The 15,856-nt window shown below is 57.8% G+C and overlaps 1 protein-coding gene across 2 annotated transcripts in view; it reads right to left on the bottom strand.

Moving 5' to 3' along the window:
* Nucleotides 1-5,757: 5,757 nt before the first annotated feature.
* The window catches only part of NPHP4 (nephrocystin 4), a 129,984-nt gene continuing 119,885 nt past the window's right edge, over nucleotides 5,758-15,856 (bottom strand). Inside the window, exons 34-35 of one of the 2 annotated variants that reach the window (XR_012027987.1) lie at nucleotides 10,539-10,645; nucleotides 5,758-5,931 (exon numbers count right to left, since the gene is read on the bottom strand). The gene's annotated coding sequence lies outside the window, so the exon portion shown is untranslated. Of the gene's footprint in view, nucleotides 5,932-6,258; nucleotides 7,162-10,538; nucleotides 10,646-15,856 lie in introns of those variants that run through there. The other variant, XR_012027986.1, reaches the window with a different exon arrangement.

Here is a 15,856-nt window from a genome sequence, read left to right as displayed (position 1 = left end):
CTGCCCAACTGTTCCATCCCTGCGACCCCCCCTGACCCCCAGGCCCACCCCTGTCCACTGTCCAGCCACTGTCCTCTCCACCACCGAGGAAAGCCAGAGACCTCAACAAAACTCAGTAGTGGACTCGGTCCAGGAAACCTGCACGGCTGTCTGGAAGAAAGAGGACTGGCTGCCCAACCTGCGGCCCTATCCTCCACCCCTCCCTCGCTGGCCCCGGCCTCGCCCAGGAGGCTGCAGAGCTGCTGGCCCAGTGCCTGGTGTGAGCCAACAGCGCCACCATCAGCTGCTAGCTGGGAAATCCTCCCTCCCACTCCACCAAGTCCCACGCTTTGAACAGGGCCTCAGCACCAACAGCTTGCCCCTGCCTGGGAACCAGAGCCCCGACCCAGTGAGGGCCTTTCCAAGTGCGTCCGCAGAGAAGCCTGAAAGATACATCCGTCCTCACTCAGCAGTGCCCGGGTTGGAGCGCACTGCTGGGGCTGCTGGTAACAAGCCAGGCCGTCTCCAAGCACCGCAGGCCCAGCAGAGAGCAAGGCAGACAGACCCCGGCCTGTGGTCGGTGACAGTACAAAGAATAAGAGCCATTACCTGGGCTGAGGGACCCATGTTAGGGATTTCCCCACTCCTTTACACCAGGATCCGAGGCTGTCGGTCTCTTTTTCCATGAGTCCCACAAGAGGGAGTAAGGCTCGGAGGTGTCAAGGGCACTCCTGGCATCCCAGAGCTGGCAAAGCTACACGTGGGCAGAGGGGAAGCTTCCGCAGGGTTACTTTGCTACCTGGGCTCCAGTCCCTGGAGATGTGCGGATTGGGAGCTGCTGCTCAGAGAGAAGGAAGATTTTAACGCCTTCCCCCACAGTGACCTTCAGATTGTCCCAGAGAGGATCAGGGGTGCATGCACCTGTCAAGACTAAGCTAACCTCATACAAGCCCTTCCAGGGAATAATCCTGGATGAATCAATATTGAGATGGCTTGTGGCTAAGCCACACCCACAATGACAAAATTCTAGGTTTTCCTAGAAGCAATGGTAACAGGGCCTGGCACGTGGAAACATCCAACATGATCACATTACAGATGGGCCTCCATCCCCAAAGAGGACTGCCTCAGGTTACCCTGGGGCTCCGAGGATGTGAACAGAAATCCCACAGGCCCACACAGACACAAATGCCACAACACAGCACGACAAGAGTTCATGGCTCAGGTGATGCTAGGGATCCTGGGCCACTGGACAGCAGAAGGACATTTTAACTGGTTGTGGCATCACTTGAAATTTCCTGCATGAGACAGGCATCTTTTGTGATTCATGATGAACCCCCTCTTCACCCTACAGGTGTTTATGCTAAAGAGGTGACTCTTGATGGACCTCTAGTAGCTCCTGGCTGGAGGCTGGTTGTCAGGGGAACCAAGCCAGGGATTGGAAGGTTGGAACTTTCAACCTCACCCCCTGACCTTGGGAAGGGGGTAGGAATGGAGTTCAATCACCAGTGATCAGTGATCTAATCAACCATGACTCCATAATGGAATCTCCATAAAAACCTTAAATGATGAGGTTTTGAGATCTTCCAAGCTGGGGAACACATGCTAGGAGGGTGGTGTCTACGTCCCCACCCCACCTTGCCCTATGCATCTCTTCCGAGCTGTGTCCTTTATGACAAACGAGTCAACTCTATGGAAAGTGCTTTCCTCATTTGGGGAGCTCTTGAAGTAAATTATCAAACCTGAGGAGGGGGTTGTGGGAACCCCCAATTTATAGTCAGTCAATCAGAAGTACAGGTGGTTCGGGCCACATGACTAGCATCTGAGAGGGCAGTCTCTGGGACTGTGGGACTGGCCTCCTAGACTGTGGGGTCTGATCCCAGGAAGTCAGTGTTGGAAGTGAACTGAACCCTTGGACACCCAGTCCGTGTCGGAGAACAAGATGGGTCAGCCCAAGCACTTCAGAATGTTGATATGGCCCATCCTGGGCCCCCTGCCCTGCTGACACCTCCCTCCAGGTGGCACCCTTGTCACTGAGAACTCAAAAGGGCAGTACTGGACATTGTGTCAGCACGTTTGCCAGAGTCACTGGGATTGTCCCAGTGGGGGCAACGAGGAGGAGGCACCTGAGCTTTGAGGGCTTTTCTGGTGGGCCTCCCCCACTACCCCATCACCCACCCCCTGTCCAGGCTTTGGCTCACCACCCCAAGAGAGGAAACACCAGGCCTCACAAGGACCAATGCCTAGCCCATAGGAAGTGGGGCATCACCCAGTGTGTCCCGCTTGTTCCAACTCTAGCATAGGCCTCCTCCCCGCTCCTGAACCACCTCACCCCCTGCCCCCTCCTGACCTACCCCCACCCCCACAAACATGCCTAGCAAGTGAAAACAGTACCCCAGCCTTGTCCCTGTGCCTCCCGGCTCCCACCTGGCCTGTGATGAATCGTGTATGATGTCTGATTGAGCCAATTAGATTGCTTTCTTCCCCAAATCACAGACTCAACCCATAACTGAGCCAGAACCCTCAGAAACCAACCGCTGGTAGAGAGAAAGAAGGGGTGTCCCCACACCATACCCCAAGTCCACAATCAATGATGAGGGGATGGCCTCAGTCACCCTGAGGTACAAAGGACAGGAAGAAGGTCTTAACGCCTCCTGGACAATGATTATTTTGTTAACCTGACAGATTCTCTCTTTCACCAAACTCTGCAGGCTCCCCTGAGTCCTTTTCAACCAGGCCTTGGACCGGACCTTCTGTCCAAATTTGCCCACTGTCCAAATTTAGCCAGAATGCCCCACACCTAACGGGTCCCTCAGCGCCCACCATTCCCAGGGCCTGTGTGACCGCCTGGCCCAGCCTCAGCCAAAAAGCCGGTCAGGTGGATTCACTTCTGCTGTTTGCTGCGGTGATTTCCCGTCCTCGGCCTCCCCCCACCCTGCTCCATGGCCACAAATCCCCACTTGGCTGTTTTGTGCTTGGATTTGAGCCCAACCTCCCCGCCACCACCAAGCCCCACGCAGTGGTCCCCACACCTGTCATGGTGTCCACCCTTTACCCTTCCACCCCCGCCACCACCCCGGAATAAAGTCTGCCTCACTTTGCTCTTTAGCAAGTGTCACTAACTTTTTTTTTAACCAAACCTTTGGGAAGGAAGAATGCCTGAAGGCACGCCAAGCCAAAGCTTGGCTTGCAGAGCCCCAAGTTTAGAAGCAACTGCCTGCTTCTTCCTGCCAACACTTAGCAGTTCACTTTCTTCCGTGCAGCCCAGCCCTGAGTCCCACTCGGCGTGGGCATCGCCAAGCTGCGTCTCGGGCTGTGAGCTCACGATGATGAGGCCGGGGGTGAGGAGGAGGGACGTGGAGGCAGGGCACCCATGGTAGTCACTGGGATGGATGTAAGCTCCGTGGGGATAGGACCTTCCATCTGCGGTGTCCCCTACGTCCAGGCCCTAGAGTGGCACCTGACACGGGAGACTCGGTGACTGAAGGGAGCAGCCGTGTCACCCTGGGAGCAGGGCTTCCCGTAGGTGGCGCTCCAGGAAAGGTCAGCTCTCCGAGGACAGGACGCGTGCACACCTGCTCGATGCAGTAGCGGGGACACCTGGCCTCTGCTGCGGGGAAGGGCCTCCAGGGCCAGTGGTCACAGTTCCCCACCGGGGCAGGGAGCGCCTCTGCTCTTCTCTTCTCAGAAAGCCTGTGGCCGCCCGGGCTGGGCTGTGGAGGTCAGCTGGCCACCGAGATGGGGGCACCCCTGGAAGTATGGACCACAGCTTTCCAGGAGACAGAGGAGCCTTTGCAAAAAGAACAGAGACTGAATTGTCCAGGGGAGGAGGCGGGATCCACCACGCGGAAAGGCAGCCTGCCTCTGCCCTGGGACCCCCAACACAGTGTCCCGGGCTCTCAGCTCCATCTCCAACCCCAGGGGCTGCTGGGCTCTGGGCAGCAGCTGAGGAGTTGAGTCCAAGCCCCGTCCTCTCGGCAGCCCGAACCCACTTGCTCAGACTCCCTGACTGGCCACAGGCAGTTGCCAGAGCCTCGGGGAGCTCTCAGCAGGGGCAGGATGTTACCGACTGGCGCAGCCTGGTTCCTCCTGGCAGACCTGTCCCCTTCTGTGGGGACCCACTGTCCTGTCTGCTCACGGGGGGCTGGATCGGTCCCTGGCCGTGAGTTGGGGGCCAGGGGAATGGGCAGCAGAGCCCAGGGGAGGGAGCCAAGCAGCATTCACCACCCTGGCCCCTGGGTCCCCAAGTCTCACACAGGGTAGGGCCCCACCACCGCGGCCCATGCACAATCCAGTTCTCACACGCACGCCTCCCACCAGCTCCGGCCTCCACTTACTGGAGCTTTCTTCGCCATGCCCTCTGCTTCCTGGCTTTCAACGCCTCCCAAACATTTTTAAGGAAAGCCTCAGCTTCCTCCTGGGACCGGTATCCCTTCCTCTGGTCAGTACAAACCTTCCAAGGCTCCAGTGAGGTCTCCTTCTGTTGAGCCACTTTCTGGAAAGATCTGCCCTTCACCTTCCCTCCACTTGCTTAGGAGAGGATCCCTAAGCACCTGGCTCTCCCTCCTCCCTTTCCTCCTCCCAGGCAGCTGAGCATAGCGACCTGAGATGCAGTATTGATCAGGCCTCTAGTGGCTGTGAGTTCAGCCGGGCTGTTGGTCAGCGTGAGCAGGCTTCAAGCCCCCCCTACCCTCACCGCCACCCCCACTCCAGCTAAGAGCTTGGCCCAGGGAAGCCAGATTCCTCATTGACCATGTTTGACGTCTCATTTTCCCCTGGGGGCTGCAGCCAGCCTGGGGCCCAGAAAGCCAGGTCTGGCCCCACACCTTCCAGCACCAGGGCAGAAAACAGGCTGAGGTCACACACAACATTGATTGGCTTCCTGAACCAGAGAGGACAGCTCTGTTCTCCACAGCCTGCAGAAGCCCTGGAGAGCCCTGCAGCACCCTCCTCCCTCCTCAACCCCCCCATTGGCCCTCAGGCTCCCTGGGGCTCCCTCTGCACCATGGCCAGCAGGGAAGGGGCAAGGGCCATGGTAGCCCAGACGTGGCTCTGCTCCAGCCTCACCCACCTGCCAGGCTGGGAGCAGGAATGCCTTAGATCCCTGGCCCTCCTTTGCCTCCACCTCCATTGCTCTTCCTCCCTTCCAGCACCTTCCAGGAACTGGAGGAGCCTTAGGGCAGAGGATTTGCCTACCCTAGGTGGAGCACCAAGGCCCATCGGTGGTGAGGTATCCGCCCCCGGTCCTCCAAGAAATGGAGGTGCTGTAACGTGAACACTGTGCCCCCCGCAAATTAGAGTGTTGAAACCAAACCCCCAAAGTGAGGGTGTCAGGAGGCAGGGCCTCTGGGAGGTGACAAGGTCACAAGGAAGGGCTCCATGGCAGGACTACCACCCTTATGAAGGGACCCCAGAGAGCTCCCCCCCCCTCCAGACACCCAATCAGTCCAGGCCTTGACCTCGGATTTCCAGCCTCCAGAGCATGAGAGATGCAGGTCTGCTGTCAGCAAGGCCCCCACCTGCAGCATTGTGACAGCTGCCGACGAGGACAGTTCTCCATTCCCATTAGCGTATCCCATTTACAGGACAGCCCTTTCTCGAGTGTATCCTTCCTTATTCTGAGCATTTACATGTTCTTCCTTTGATGAAATGGGGGCGACTGGAGTCGTTCAGGTTTAGAAGGAATCCTTTCAACGCCCTTACTTAGCAAATAGCAAGTCGGAAATTCTAAACTGCTTCTCTGATACTTTTTAAAATTATTTTTATTGACCCATGAAATCCAAAAGTTAGCAGTTTAGAGGGTGAAGCTTCTCACCCAGAGAATGACACACACACACCCAAGGAGCCCCTCAGAGCCGACCGGTGGTGCTTGCCTCACTACCTTGCTTCATCGTTGGCTTCCAAGAGCAGGACAGTGCCGCTAGTGCCATCCTAACTGGTCACACGAGGAGGTACCTGGGAAGCCGAGAGGAAGCTACGCTTTACAACTTCCCTGCTCATGCTGGAGCAATAAAAAAAAAAAATTAGAAAAATTCTCTTCAGAAGCAGGCCAGAGTCAAACCCACCCCATTCTGTTTTATTAAGTCTGAACCACTGATGTACCTCTGCAGGGATACGGACATGGGTGGCTGGGCTGGACACAGCCAGGGGGACGTTTACCAGAGGCTCTGAGCACCAGGCCCTGGCACTGGGGATGCAGAGCCCACCAATGGAACTCCAGGGTGGATGAGCCCAGAGACCCCCATCCCACCCACCCAGGGAGGCAGGGGTGACTGTCCTGCCCATGCTTCATTTCATACTCGCAGGAAGCTAATTTTCCTCCTGCTGGGGAGGAGATAGTAGGACAATGACAAGACAGGCAAGCCATAGCTGGGAGTGATGTGAGCATTGAGTCATCACCGTCACCGGGGACAATGTTCTGAGCCAGCCTGAGCAGAGCAAAGGTCACACTAACTCCTTCTAGGCTGGTGCCCATGGGAAGCTTCAGCTTCCCCCAGTCAAGCTGCCTGGTCCCTGCACTCTGCAGGTGGCACATGTCCACAGGTCCAACCTGGGCGTGAGGCGGTAGGGATGCGCCAGGCCTCTGGGGCTGCTGCCCTGCAGTCTGTCCACTGAATTGCATTCTGGGGGCTATGACCACAGGGATCTCAGCCAGGACCCCTCTTGGCCAAGGTCAACGCCGGTGCTGCCAGGCTCAGGCCCAGCGTCCTCGCCTTCCTACCAGAACATCTCCATGGGCCAGGTAAGGTCTCCACCCCCCACCCTTGCTCCATTTCTCTTAACAGAATTCACAGACGTGAAACTCACCCTTTTAAAGGGTTTGGTGGGTTTTGGTACATTCACAGTGTTGCACAACATCACTTGTACCCAGTTCCAGAACATTGGATCCCCTAAAAGGAGGCATTGGCAGCAATCCCACCTCCCTCACATTCTAGGCAACCACACAAATCCTCTTTCTCTCTCTGGGGATTTGCCTCCTCTGGATATTGAAGTAAGAGGGATCAGATGATATACGGCCCTTTGGGTCTGGCTGCTTTTCACCCAGCGCTGTGTCACAGGGTGCGTGAGCTCTTCATCCCTCTTCGTGGCTAATCAGCATCCTGCTGTATGGATGAGCCATCCCAATTATCTGTTGATGGATCCAGGTGCTCCGGGACGTGGGCCTCATTAGGCTGCACCTGGGCACTGTAGAAAGTTCACTGCTCAGCTGGAGCCAGTGCGGTGAGGACAGACTAACAGGCTTGCCCGGGGTCCTGACAGGTGTGTGTGAGCCTCCTGCACAGGACGTGGGGTGGGGGACTGTGGTCCCTGGGCCTCCCCGCAGCTCCAGGTGGGACTGTGCTGGGCCTGGCAGGAAGGGGTCCGGGCTGAGATGCCCACCACCAGAGGGGCCTCAGGCCCAGACTGTGGCCTCACTACCCCTAGCTTGGGTGACATCAACAGCCCCAAGCTCAGTGCCCAGCACCCTGAGGCAGGGTTGGGCCGGGCCCTGCTCCCCAGGCGTCCAGGCCCAGGCAGGGCAGGACCCAATGGGGCTAAGCTGGCTCCCACCAACCCACTCGCTCCCTTCCTGGAGGTTGAGAGCCCACTGGGTCTCAGGAGGGGCCCCTGCCTGGGAGCCCGGGGACTCCGAGGCCCGGATTCTGCAGTGAGTCCTCGGCCCTGGGACTCCAGGTGGAGGTGGGTTGCGGGAGGGCACAGGCCTCAAGGGAGTGTCGCCTTGCTTCTTCCTGCACACACGATTCATGGCTGGCAACGGCTGCAAACCCAGCCTCCTTCCCACTGCTCATTAACTGGCACATATATTTATGAAGAAAAGGCCTCTCTAATTAAAGCTGTCACATTATCACTTTATGTATCTGGCCCAGGCTGAATCAGCGAGGGCCTTAATGAGGCCACTAAGGTGGCCTGAAGTTGTGCAGGAAGCCGACTGTAGGGAACGCCGCCCCCAGTCCCCCAGGAGTAGCGGAGCCCCCAGAGCCAGTCCCTCCTCTGCTCCAGACCTGCGGTGCCCCTGTAGGTGGCAGAGTGGGGATCCTCACGCCTGCCCCCTGCCCCGCAGACCCCAGGCCTCTCCGACCTGGGACACAGCCAGCTTCCCGGGGCCTTCCTGCGGTGCATGGAGGGTCAGGCCCCACCGTGATCTCCCTACCGGATCCCGAGAGCCCCACATGGCAACTTGGCGTCTCACCCATCCCCCATCCCTGGGATTGAATTCACTCACCCGGCCCTCCACCTGGAACACTCTTTCCCACGCACACACCAATCTCAGCCTCAGTCTCACCAATTTTCAGTCTCAGTGCAGGCTTTTCTCCTCTGGGAAGACCCCTGCCAGGCAAGCAGCCCCTGTGTGGGTTCCCATAGCCACATGCTCCCCTGCAGCACCACAGGCACACGTCCAGGGCACATCTGTCTCACCCACCGCTCACAAGCAGCACTGAGCAGGGGCATGCCTTACTCTGTCCCCTTAGTCCCAAGCACAGAGCATCCCTTCTAGGGGCACCACAAGTTTCCCTGTAGGGCCCTGACCAAAACCAGCACTGCGAGCCACACTGTCCAACCAAAGTCTCCACGGCAAGAGTCCTGCTCCACCAGCAGCCCCACACAGCTCATCTTCCAGGACTCGACTCACTAGTCAGCTGACCCCAGGGTTCAAGGATCTTCTGAGAACCCAATCTTGAGTCTCCTGCTGGCACTTGAGGGGGTCACCACACAAGACCCCAGGGGCACACTGAATTACTGCCCAAACTCCCACCTCCATCCTCACAGCGGGACCCCACCATCATGTCCTCTGCCATGGGGCTTGCCCTGGTCCACAGAGTGTGAGCAGGTGTGGTGTGAGCCCAGTGATCACATGCCTGGTGCTCTGACTTGCCCTCTGTGCTTCTGCCACCGTGGAGAACAGGCCCTGGGAGGCCACTGGTCCCAGCACGAGATTCCTACAGGGCCAGGCTGACCCTGTCCTGCAGCCTAAAGCAGAGCCACCACAGCCACTGCAACCAGAAATTCAGGAGCAAAAAAGCAGCATTGCTGTCGTCAGCTACTGAGCTCGGGAGATGTTTGTTTTGCAGCATTAGTATAGCTTGAAGCTGCCTCTCACACCCTTACACCCACCACGCTCTGAAGCAAGTGGGATAAAGGGAGCATGGGGCTGACAGAGACAGCAGGTTTCTGCCCAGGAAGGGAGTCCACAGACAGTAGCTTAGGTGTGAGGCAACACCGGCTTCCTGACACCCCCCACCGTGACTGGGGTAGAACTGCCCACCTGTCACAGGTAGGGGCATGCACACCAGCATGCAGGCTCGCCGCACACCAGCAAGCCCCGAGGAGAGAGGGCAGTGGGGACAGGCTGAGCTGCACAGGCCCAGGGCTCCTCCCAAACTCTCCCCTCAGAGGTTCAGAGCCCCTCCCTGGGGAAGCTCCACCCCCACCCAGAGGAGTGACTCGACCCGCTACATACTTTGCAGGGCCCCTTGCTGAAAAGTTGTTCCTAATTTCCAACAACAGAGCATTAAACCAAGTACGCACGAGGTCCCATGTTGCTGCGTGGCCACATGAGATGGGGCAGGAGTGTCCCTACCACAAGCAAGCATCCAGCCTGGGCCTGACAATGACTGGTGGACTTTCCTCCTGCACGGAGGGGTGGCTCAGAGCCACAGGCTCCCTGAGGTAGCCTCTCACTGACCGGGGTCTGAGGTCCCCCAGGGCCAGGTACACATCCTCAAAGGATAGGGTCCTTTAAACCTCCCACCCTGGCCGGCTAATGTCTCCTATAGGTGCTAGGCACCTGACTCAGCCCCTCCCTCCACCTGGGGTGCAGGCAGCAGGGCCCCTCCAGGCATCTCCCCCCAGCTCCTGCCTCTGCACAGTGGGGGAAGCTAATATGAGCCCCAGAAGTCCCCAGGCCCCTAGCTAAAGCCAGCCTCCCTGTTCAGACCCTCCATATCGCAGCCCCAGGCATCGCCCACTTCTGCAGCTGTTGTGCATGGGGTATCTGAAAGGCATCTGTGACGCAGCACCTGGAAATTGCCTTTAGTCTCCACGTGACCCTGTCAGTGTGCCTCCAGTACCTGCATCAGTTTTCGTTTCCCACGGGATCCTCACAGGCCCTGCAGACTCACACAGCGACAGGGAGCCACCCTTGGACATTTCTGGCTCATGGCGCCAAGCAAAGACCAAGACTCATTCATAATCCTTAGGAAACATTATTATTCTAGGAAAATTATTCAGTTAACCTGCTTTAATAACCCTGTGTAGGACCATTGATATACTACTGTGGTCTTTACAGTATTCATTTCAGAAATACTGGCTGTCGTTCCCATCCATGAAGCAACAGAGGCACCCAGCCTGGGCCCTGACGTGGATGCCTGCTTGTCAGCTTAATGCACCATAAAACCCAGCGACACTGATCCCCTTGGGGCATAAATCTCCCCAAGCCCAGAGAGGGTTTGGGTGCAGATGGGAAGAGCAGTGAGTGGCTCCAACCAGCACTCCAGGCAGACCAGGGCTGCCCTCTGCCTAAGCCCCAGGAACCCAGGGCTCCCGTCCATCAGTGCACTGACCTCAGGGACTGCAAGCGAGCAGCAGTGACCCGGCTGTGTTCCCGGGATGTGGAGATAGGTCGGAGTGCCTGGACAGACGGATGCTGCCTGGGGATCCCGAGATGCAGCTGTGGATTGAGTGAGTGAATGAATGAATGAAAGAGTGAATGAACCAACCAACCTACATGGCCTCCCAGTAGAGTCATGCCTGGTCACTTCCTGGCCTGCAGGGCCACGTGCCCAGGGACATTTGCAGGCACCGAGGGCATCCCATCCTCACAGCTTACCGTCCACTCCCCTGGAGCGCCCCCTCCCCGCCTGTGACACGTGCAGCAGCGCCCTCCCAGTCTGAGCACTGCCCCTCCCTGTCCACTGTGGGGGTGGATCCAGAGGGGTCAGGGAGAGACTGGGGAGGGGGCGCGGCTGTTTCCCGGGACCAGGCCTCTCTCTCCCATTTGTCCCAGGCCTCCCTCGGGACCAAGACTTCAGATCTCTTCCAGGCCATGCTGCTTCGGGAAATAAAACGATTTCTAGCAGTGCCTGTTTCCAAATCCTCATCGATTTTGTCTCTGTTTTCCCAGCTTCCTTTCACAATGGGTTATTGCAGGTGACGGACAGAACTCACCCTGCATGAACCTGCCTCCTCAAAGCCCAGCAGCAGTGCCCTGGCCTGCGGGGAGGTGCCGGGCCCCCCTTGCTCCCCGCCGGGGCGAAGGCACTGTATGAGGAGCCCCCTGAGATGGGCCATAGGGTTCACCTAGCTCGGGTCCAAACACCTCCTCTCTATGAGACCTGACACAGGCTGCCCAACCTCGGGGGGGCCCCAGGGTCCTGGAGGACCAAACCCGGAGCAGCGCCCCCTCCCCAGGGCTGGGGGTGCCTGGGAAGTGCAGCTAGTATTCTGGAAGGCCTAGCCAACCCCTCCCTCCCATCCCCCCTCCCCCCACAACCTGTGACAGGGACTGGTGTCCTCTCCTCCTACATGGCCCCTGCCACATGCTGACCCCGCCCACCCAGCCGGTCCCCATCTCATGCTGGGCACAGCACTGTGCACACATCACAGGAGCTCCTTCATCCCCAAAGCGCCTGTGCAGACTGTGTCCAAAGCAACAGTCAAGCTGTCCCTCCTCCACCCTGCTCCAGGCTGCTCCTCTGACTCGGAACCTGCCTATATGCACCGGCCTTAGGGGCAGCCAGGAGCAGGGCCACTGTGGCACTGGTGGGCAGGCACGAACATCTTTCCTGAGGCTGGATTCACAGGCCTGGGCTAACTCTAAAGAGACAGGGACTCTGAATTCCCAGTGGCCCCGGGGCCACAAGTCACAGCCATGTCAGCTTAGAGCTATGGGAACGGAACAAGGGGGCTTCGAGCTAGAACCAGTGAGTGTCAAGAAGGCTGCAGAGGCCCAGTAAATGACCAAGTATGGCAGCCAGCGCATGATGGAGACTGGTCCCAGCAGGGCCTCCCCAGGACACAGGATGCAGGACAGAACACAGAGAGACTGGCCGGTCAGTTTCCTCCTGGACCCTGGGGTCTGGCTCCATAGAAAGGTCAGCCTGGGGGTGGGAGCAGAAGGTAGGCCCTGGTCACAGCCCCAAGGCTGAGTGGATGGAGCCTCAGAACCTCAGTTCGCCATATCTGGTCCATACAGCAAGTTCCTACAACATTCTCAGCCAGCTCCCTGCCATACCCAGTACTGCAGCAGCCTGACTCCCAGGCCAGGAAAGGGGCTCTAACCACAGTGGTGGTGGGGAGAGTGGGGTCTGTGGCTGGGAGGGGCCAGGACAGAGATAGGCCAGGCCAGAGAGGCAGAGACAACAAATGTTGAGGCGAGAGAGCCCCAGAACCAGAGGTCTTCACGGAGAGAGAGAAGAATTAGGGCGGGGGCCTGTGTGGGAGGAGAGAGCAGAATACCAATGGGGGAGGGGGGAACAGGGACCAGTGAGGGTGCCCCCACATCCAGGTCCTTCGGTGCACAGCCAAGCAGCCAAGCATGCCTGTCATTAGGAGCAGGGGACAAAGCAGCTGGAGGGAGAGAGGCTCCTGCCCACCCTGAGGCCAGCCTGACGCTACTTGTATCAAGACCCCCAGTGAGGGTCAGACACCAGGAAGGAAGCCCAGAGACAGGAACAGGTAGGGGCCGGGCCTACTGAGTGGGGGGTCCCCAACCTACCAGCAGGACCCGAAGCGGGGTCATGGGTGGCAGTCTGAAAGGTCCAGAGCGCCAAACGGAGCTGGAAGGTGCTGTGCTCATCACCAGGTGACATCAAGGAGGCCCTCCTTCCCCTCCCACGTCTTCCAGCCACCAGCACCATGCATTCCACTGTAACCCAGCACTAGGGGGAAGGAGCCAGGACGTGGGCCTGGGCGGCTGACCTGGGCCTCAGCCTCATGGGCCCAGCCTGTGAAACAGGACGTCCGCGGGGCTTTCCAGGCCCAGGCTGGTGTGAGTCCCAAAGAGGCACAGATGGAGGCTGGGCTCTGCACATTTGTCAGTTGTTGAGTGAATGAGGCCAGGAGTTTGGTGGTTTGGTTTTGCCAGGAGTTCCGAAAGCAGAGCAGCTGGTCCAGGACAGAGAGGAAGCTGTCACAGAGGCCTGGGGTAAAGTGGCAGCTGGCTGCATTTTGTTCTTGGGGACCCACTGGTCACAGTCGTACAAGGACTTGGGGGACTCAGGAAAGGCAGCATCCAGGCTGGGAGCTGTGGGCAGGCCTTCCCTACATGCTCAGCTCTCACTCTCGGGGGGGGGGGGGGTGGCTGCCCCAAAGGGGCATTGGGTCAGGACTCTCAGCTGGGATTCAACTCATACTTCACAGCCCAAGGAGGCCTGCGAGGAAGAGCTGCTCAGCCTAGACATATCAGACCCACATGGGACTTGAGGACAGAGACCTTGACTTTCCTCCTAAGAGCTAAATACCTGAGCCTCTCCTCAGCACTGGTAAGTGGACCCACCTCACTCACAGAGGGGAGACTGAGGACCCCCACCTGGCAGAGAGGAGCCATGTGCAAGCATAGAGAGCAGCCAGGAGGTGGTGGTTGGCAGCAGCAGGGTGGAGGGGTGGAAGGCACAGACCCAAGCCTGGTCTCCCTACCTGTCTGAACTTGAACAAGAAAGGAGTCTCCTTGGATTCTTTTCCCTTAAATGTCGTAGCGACGCTGCCTCCCATGGAGGAGATCACTTTGGCGTGTGGTTATTTCAAGGATGAATTCTTGTAATGAAATTTGTCTTCGGAACCTTGAGGCCCAGATTGGTTCAGGACAGCTGACAAACCAGGATGACAGACAAGCGGAGGCTGCTGCGTCTCCCCAGGCACCAAGGATCCCTGCACTGCACTGGTGGTCATTCCTTAGCTCTACAGCATGCTGTCCCCCACGCTCCCAAAGAACTAGAAGTATGGTTGCCAGTTCTGTGAACCCTGAAGACCCCCAGTTCCGCATGCGACCAGAATTCCTCTGTGCTCATCTCCCAGGGCCACCACAACATATTATCACAGACTCGGTGGCCTGGAACACCATGAACATATTCTCCTTCAGCTCTGGGGGCTGGACATGTGAACTGCAGGTGCAGACAGGGCTGGTTCCGGAGGCTCCGGGGGGAGATTCAGTCGCATGTCTCTGTCCTGGATTCTGGAGCCTTCCAGCGATCCTGGGGACCCCGGCCAGTAGACGGATCCCTCCCCTCCCTGCCTCTGTCATCACATTTCCAGTTTCTCTGTGTGTCCCTTTCTATCTCTGTAAGGACGCTCTCCCTGGATGTAGGGACGGCCCTAATCCAATATAATTCCATCCCCATCGTGACCTCCGTGGCAGCTGCAAAGACCCTATTCCCAAGTAAATCCACATGCTGAGTCCTGGGTGGATGTGAATTTTGGAACACACAATTCACCCCTCCCCGGGTGGAGCGACAGTTCCTCAGTCCAGCCTTTCACATCCTCCCTGACGGCCCCGGAGCAGCGTGCTGCCTCCCCCAACATGGAGAGAAGGCCCCTCTGGCCTCCTGTGGACTAGTTCACACCTGGCTGGTCCTTAGGGTCAAAGTCACAGGGCCCATGCAGCATTGCCAGCAGGTGCATCCCACCTAACAAGGTTTCCAGGATATGCGGTGTTCCTCCGCCCTCTTCATCAGCAGGAAGGGCCTCAAAATTCATTGCCAGTCCACTGGGGCGAGGGCAGTGTGACCCCCCCCCATGTCCAGACCCAGGACCCGTCCAGACCCAGGACCCACCCGGACCCCCTCGAGGCGGGCTGCAGGCTGCTTCCCTCACTCTGCCCTCTCTCCGTGAAGCTCTCGGCGAATAAAATAAACTGCTACGCTGAGATTATTGGGGGTCAGGCCAACAAATGGACCTCAACTCTCTGCAGGAGGAGGAAGAAAAGGTTGTTAAGGAAACATAATGGCTGTTTTCTCCAACCTCTTAAAACCTGAAGCAACAATTTTTAAAGGTGCTTTAATTTATTTCTAAATAGAGACAAACATAGCATTAAATCATTATCAGACATGAGAAAAGCAAAGCAGCTAATCTGGCTTTCATTTGACTCCATTTAGTTAAAAGTGGCTTTCAACAGGGGTAAGAGGAGGAGGAGCAGAGGGAAGAAATATAATAACACCCGAAAATGCCCTTGATGGAAATGATAACGTTCCTGTTGAAAGATGGTGTGGTTTTGTGTGCAGGAAGAAAGCAACCGCTCCTTATCGGGAGATCCCCGAGGCGGGCGGCTTTCTCATGTAAATCCCGGGCTGTCGCAGCACCAGCTGCACCCCACGACTGGCAACGGAAGCCCAAACACTAGTCTTCATCCTGGGCACCTGCTCAGAACTCGTTTGGGGTTCACAGAGGAGAGAAGGCCCACCTTTCCATGCTCACAGCGCTTGCTCCAGCGGCCCTGGGCCAGCCCGGGGGTAAAGCAGCTCACTAATTCAGCCCCAGGTTCTGGTCACAGGCAGGGCACCTGTCCACTCCAGCCCCATCACCAAGAACCACATCCAGACTCCTCCCCACAGCCCATGGGCCCCTGTGAGCTGGCCCAGACCCTCCACTCCTGCCTACGCAATTTCATTCCTCGCTCTGCTCAACATCACCTCCTCAGAGAGGCCTCCGCCTCCTTCTAAAACAGAAAATCCCTTCTTCATGCCCTTTGCAGCTCTTCCCCCTCAGACTGTCACTACCTGACCGACGCTATAGGATGCACCATGTTTATTGTCTGAGCCCCACAAGATGACAGGTCCTGACCTGGGGCAGGGACCATGTCCATCTCTGGCACCACCTGCCCCGACCCCTGCACAGTGCCCAACACAGAGGGGCACCCACCAGTCCATGTTGGGTGAAAGAATGAATG

Source organism: Canis lupus, chromosome 3 (assembly GCF_048164855.1).
Source record: "Canis lupus baileyi chromosome 3, mCanLup2.hap1, whole genome shotgun sequence".
Classification (NCBI taxonomy): Eukaryota; Metazoa; Chordata; class Mammalia; order Carnivora; family Canidae; genus Canis; species Canis lupus.
This window is presented reverse-complemented; position numbering and strand designations above follow the sequence as displayed.